The following is a 6,716-nucleotide window of genomic DNA, read 5'->3' on the forward strand; positions in this document are numbered from 1 at the left end:
TAGAGTGGGAAAAATTAAATTTATTGAGTTGATAATGAATAAAGTTGATTATTTAAATGTTTTAAAATGTAATTTAAAGAGCAGTGCCAAGAAGTTGGGGTTACAGAATAATTGCTTACTTCAACAAGATAACTACCCAAAGCACACTGCAGAAGTTGTATAGCTTTGGTTGCTTTAAAATGTGCCCAAGCAAATCAAAACGTCACCATAATCGCCATATTTAAATCCTATAGAAAATTTGTAGGATTTACTGAAGCGTTGGGTACGTGAATACAATATAACCTCCAAAGAAATGTTGAAGAACGTGAGCGACGCGGAATGCGGTAAAATAAGCAGCGATGAGATTGCGAAGCTGGTCAATTCGATATCAAAACGACTTATAGAGGTCATAAAAAGGAAAGGTTATCCAACAAGTTACTGAAAATATAAAATCTTTTAAAAAATTATATATTTCGACGCTTTTTAAACTCTTGTACGCAGACTTTTTCTGCCATCGATAGCGTTGATTTTTTACATTTTTAATTATTATAATTTTTCTACTAATCTGTTAGAAATAATTTTTAGCTTAAAATGAAGATAACAAATAAAAGTACTAATTAAAAATAAAATTGATTTAAAAAATTTATTTATTTAGTAATTTCTTACATGTTAAAACAAAATATTCTTTCTGTACGCAGAGTTTTTCTGCTAAGTGTATATTTATCTAAGCGAAAATTTGATGTGAAAATTGTAACGACACTTAGCCGATGTCCAGGGGTCGTTGCAATATAATTTTTATTTTTGGAAGTCAAAGACAATGTGAAGTAGTTATTTAATTATTTATTTAAGAGAATTTAAAAAAAATTAGGTTTTACAATCTAATATAATTATAATATAATGCTGACTTGCTAATTTGATGATTACGATTATTTGGAATTATCGGGTTTCGATGATTGTTCCGATCGTTGTTTCCACGTGCCTGAAATGTTGTTGTCATACGACACTACTCGCGCTAGTTTTGGTGTTTTGTCAAAAGACGTCGTTAAGTGCAGATTAGAAGTGTTATGCTGGGTTACAGCCTTAATTAGCATTTATTAATGTTAGGACGTATTACTGTCTTAACTCAATCCTACAGAAAATACTACCAGTCAAAATGTATCATGACTACCTTGGCTTGGTTTACATATAAGATTACATATACATTGTATATTATACAATCTACTAGTAAAGATGTATATAACTATCTTGACGTGATACAAGACTACTAGTTAAGATGTATGTAACTACCTTGCCTATAGTTCTACTGACTTGTTTTACAAAGACGTATTACTACCTTTGAGAGTTTCCCAATAAGTGCCTCTTGCTTGTACAATGCGCATTTATTTATACTCAAATGACCGAATCTTTTACTGTAGCGCATCGGTACATTTGCCGTTGGTATTTGTGATACTTGTCTTTTGTTGTTGTTGTTCGGGTGTACTTTCTGTGCTTTGTGTTTTCGTACATTCTTGAATTCGCCATCCTTTGTATTTAGTTCAACCACAGCTTTCATGCTTTGACGTTTTTTGTATTGTTTACAAACGTATGTTTTTTGTTTATATAGTGCCGGTGTTTATGGTTTTAATATTTATATTTATTTATTAATAAATAATAAACAAAAACTAATAAATAAAAAAAAATAAAATAAATGTGTAAATAGTGAATAAATAAGGTGTGTATATTCTTCACTTATTTAAATACATTTCTTTATTTAAATACATTATTACGCTTACGCTTTTAGAATTACGTCTATTGAAGTCACGTCAACGCTTACGCTTTTAGAATTTGTTTCTTCTCAAATTGATTCAACGCTTACACTTTCGGAACTTATATCTACTCAAGTCGCTTCAATGCTTACGCTTTTGATTTTTTTTTTACTCAGTCGTTTTAACGCGCTCGCCTTCTGCAATTTCGTTCTTTCTAGTCATTTTAACGCTTAAACCTTTTGGAATAACATTTATTCAATCCGCTTCAACGCTTACGCTTTTTAGAATTACATATATTCAATACGCTTTAACTCTTATGCTATATGTAATTTATTTGTTCCTATTTAAGGATTAATTTAAGAAATAAAATACAAACACAAGACAAAAGTGCATCTTTCTATTTAATTCTTATAAAGAACACTGGTATATTCGTTGTGTTATACCCTAGTTATAGATAGGGCCGGAAAGGTCGTTACAGTGAATAGGTCGCAACGATTTTTTTGAAAAAAGCTGGGTTTTATTCGCTGTTAACAGTCGTGCCTGCAATGCAGCATGAAATTTTTTGAAGCTACGATCCCGCTAGACATAAGAGTGTAACGATTAAAATTTTTCAATAGAAATTTAATTGTTACAACACCGCGGACACATATACTGCACTAACTCACAAATTTCCTAACAGTGCACTTATGACAAACACATCACGGATAAAACGTATACAAGAAAACTCACTTTATTAAAATGAAATATCGATCAAATTTGAAGACACCTGTAAAAATAAAAGTTGTTAATTAATATTAAAAACATCAAGAAAACCAACTCACCAAAATCCACCCCCACAGCAACAGAATTGGTACACTTGTAATTTCCCGAAATTACATGAAATGATTTACTAACGTATATGCAAACATAATTTAATAAAAGAATATTATACATATCTTGAATTATCGCCTGGATTACCCTCAGACGTTGCATTTTTAATAATATAAAGTAGAAACACTTTGACCGGCACAAAACATTTTAATAAATAACTCAAAATAAAACAATTGAAAAAGTGTCAAAATGAAGAAAGCTTTTGCGCAAGATGTGGAATCAGATCAAAGCTTAGGCAAGAGCAACGTCCAGCAGGCCAATTCCACTAATTACTGTCGCTAAAACTCCATCGCTAAAACTCTTTAAATGCATTTTAGCGACTCTGTTAACTCGTTACGCTTAATTTCTATTCGCTAATTTTCTCAACTTTCAAAAACAGTTGATTTCTCCGGATAAATCGCTAAATATCGTTAAAGACGACCAAAATTTCTATTAATTTGATTGTTTTTGGCCGTAAGGTTTTAACTGTCGCTAAAAGTGAAGATATATTTTATAATATTAATATTAAAAATAATATTTTAAACAAATTAAGCAATTATTTTGTACGTATTTAGTATAATATTCATATTTATTTTTAATTAATTTATTGCGATGGAAATAAACTTGCATTTAAAGTCAAAATGTAAAAAAAAATAATTATTAATATTACAATAATTTTGTGGCAGTAATATAGTGAGAGTGTGTTTGGTATTCAGCAAATGTGAACAAATGTATTTTATTTTACATATTTTATTTTTAATTTTTGAAAGTGCAACTAAAATAAATGAATTGCAAATGAAATGCAAATGTTTCTGGATCACACATTAAAATTCTTTCGCTGCTAAGGCAACGCAATCTACTTTTTAATAATCCGAACCAACGCTCTTGAACATTATAATTATTATGTGCCGTCGACAAAAAATGGCAAGAGGAGATAACCGCTATCTCCTAAAATTACAAAAAGAAAATTAGTATTTCAAAAAATTTAATCCACAATCAAATTTTACCTTTTAACCGGAAATTTCGATACCCATTGTCGTAGTTTCGAGTAAGAAGCTCTCTTAAGCCGCTGGCTCTCCATATGAATGCATCATGTGCAGTGCCGCCGAGCGAGCATTAAAATCTAAAATCTTTAGATTATAATCGCACACCTATTAAAAGAGTAGACGTGAAAATTGCCCAACAGCCGGTACTGCGGCCAGAAAAGTCCTAATCGCACACCTAAGATTAATGCTTATTATTATAGTATGTAAGTAAATTAAATTTGAATTATACCACTTGAACATTTAGCGAATGTCCTTCTATTCTGCAGACATATACATGCTCAATATCTGAATTAGGGGTTTTAATTTTTATATGAGTACAATCAATTGCACCAATTACCTCTGGAAACCGAAACTCTTCATAAAATCTGCAAATAATTATCAATTAACAACATTATATTTTGACACAAGATTTCGAAGATTTACTTTTCTTTTATAGCGCTAAATTCCTGAAGTGTTCTAGACCATTTTATGTATTTTACTACATGACAAATGACAATTCATTATATGGGAAACCCTCTTAACGCATCTACTTACAACGGCCTGAGAAACATTTAATAAAAAGTTTTGGCCCATAGAACGCTGATAACATCCCATAAATTAAAACAATGGATTCACTTTTTTTGCAATTATTAAACATCAACTTACCTTGAACAAAAAAACGCAAAGCAACAAGTACACTGTGGAGATATGTGGTTAATTGTTATTTTATTATAATGGTACGTTCACGAATTAAAAACAACTTTTCGTATTGCTCGTCATATAAAGACTGATTTTTATTTTAAATTTTTTCTTAAAACTAACATCGTTTCTTACAACTACTTTCCAATAGAATCTTATGTAATGATTCTATTGGTTGATATTTGAATTTACTTCCGTCTAATTGGTTAACCCAAATTAGACGTATATAATGTTTTTATAAAAATAGCTTATATATATTTATTATTTAAATGGTCTTCTATTTCACAGTGGCACACATCTGGTAACCAACTGTATTGAGGGCAAATCATATTGCATGCATTATCGCTTGCAATATGATCTGTGAAACACTTAACACAAATTCATGTGTTGAGCATGCCGCTATTCAAATTGTCAAATGCATATTGGAACAATTAAATATGCATACAAATATTTTGTCATAAAGAAATGACAAAATAGACGACTCAAATTTCTGACTCATAAATTATTTCATATTTGACAATTAGGGGTTTTCGGTCAATATTGATATTTGAGTGTTTCGGGTTAGTGTGACACATTAAATACCGCACACAACGTATTGTGTGTGGTCATGGTTAATATGCCACTACAACACGTATGTCCCTCGAAATTCCATCTGATCGACTTCTCGGTACCATGTAGGGAGTTATTTCCGCCATGAAAAGCTCACATAAATATTTCGAAAATGAAATATTTCAATAAAACGGGGATCAGCTACAGGCGAAGGGGTCTGTAGAATTTTGCAAACATTTTCTTTTGCAACGTAAATGATTCCGGGAATCTCTCATATCATCAGGTAAAAAAATCTCTTTCTTATTGAATAGTCCATTATTTAATTAATCCACACACCAATGTCATATTAATTTAATTTTAATTTAAATTTCAGAATGGCTAAATACTTTTTTGCTGCAGTATCTGCTTTTGAATTTTAAATTTAAATAATAATTCCAACAGCTGATATTTGTTAACAATTTTTGTTTTTATTTGGACATTTCAATGCATTGCAGCATTATCCACATCGCCGGATAAATTTAGCAAAGAGATTGTGTTAGTAGAATCGCATGATCGTTTATTCTGCTAATATAAACGAATCACTTATTTAAAAGTTTTAGCGAAGAGATTGGAGTTTTAGCGATAGCGATTAGTGGAATCGGCCTGGAGCTTCCACATGAATGAGAAACAAAATTTGCCGTAAAGCTGGACTTTCGCTTAGTGCATTGCAAAGGGAACAGAAACGGGGTTCGTTTAACAGTCGTTGAACTTTAACGCATTTACAGATGGCACCGTTGATCGTTAACGGTATAAAAAGTGCGTGCACCAGGAAGAAGCTCTCTTTTGTTTTTCTTCGACGAAGGGAAGCTTAGTGAATCATGTATTAAAAGCTTTATTTTGAAAATTCAATTTTAGTAATAAAATTTACAAAATTGTAGTTAATAAAACTTTAAAGCATTGAATATATTTTGTAAGTGAAAAACTTTGTACCTATTGGAGAAAAGCATTGAAACCAAATATTTTTCGTTGATAAATTAAGAAGAAATTTAAGAAAATATTGATGTTTAAGTGAATATACATTTGTAATATATATTAATCTCGTATTAAAACATTTTATTTTAAAATTTCAATAATTAAAATTACTAAATAGCATTTAATATATATTAATATATAAGTTATTTAAACAAAACAAAACGCAATGTTTCTTGATATGTTTATTAAACTTCATACTTTTATTAAATTAAAAACTAGTTTAGTCAAAAAAAAAAATTTAGTCTTTATGAATTTATGTTTAGCTTTAACTTTGCAAACTTATCAAACTTATTAAACTTCAAACTTTTATTAAATTAAAAACTACTTGGGCCTATTTACACTATCATGAACGTAACATGAACATGAACTTGAAAACCGGTTACCGATAGTTGGGAGAGGGAAGAGAGTGTGATGTAAGTTCATAAATTTCACGCAATGAAATTTGCTGCGTTTCTTCAGCTGGACACGCATACATATGCAATGTTATGTTTATATTTACCTTTTAATGTTAAATCCCAGCGGGACTTTCTGAATGGTAATGCCTTGCGCTGATTTTTTAAGTGAAACTTCTAATTACTTTCACACGTACATGTCATTGCGGGCAAGCGCATCTACATAATACAATAAAAAAATTACAATTGACATTTTAAACATATTTACTTAATTTTGCATATACTTACAGTTATATGGCTATTACATTTGCCGAAAATGGCTCATTTTGAATGAGCCATTTGAAAGTGTTTATATTCGTTGTAATTCGTTTGTTCTCATTTCAAACAGCTGATTTTTCAACTTGCTTGTTGATTTGATTTTGGCCTGTGCCAAAAAAATATTGCATGAAGATTAAATATGCTTTCAA

This window comes from Teleopsis dalmanni, chromosome 1 (assembly GCF_002237135.1).
Source record: "Teleopsis dalmanni isolate 2A chromosome 1, ASM223713v2, whole genome shotgun sequence".
In the NCBI taxonomy this organism is placed as follows: Eukaryota; Metazoa; Arthropoda; class Insecta; order Diptera; family Diopsidae; genus Teleopsis; species Teleopsis dalmanni.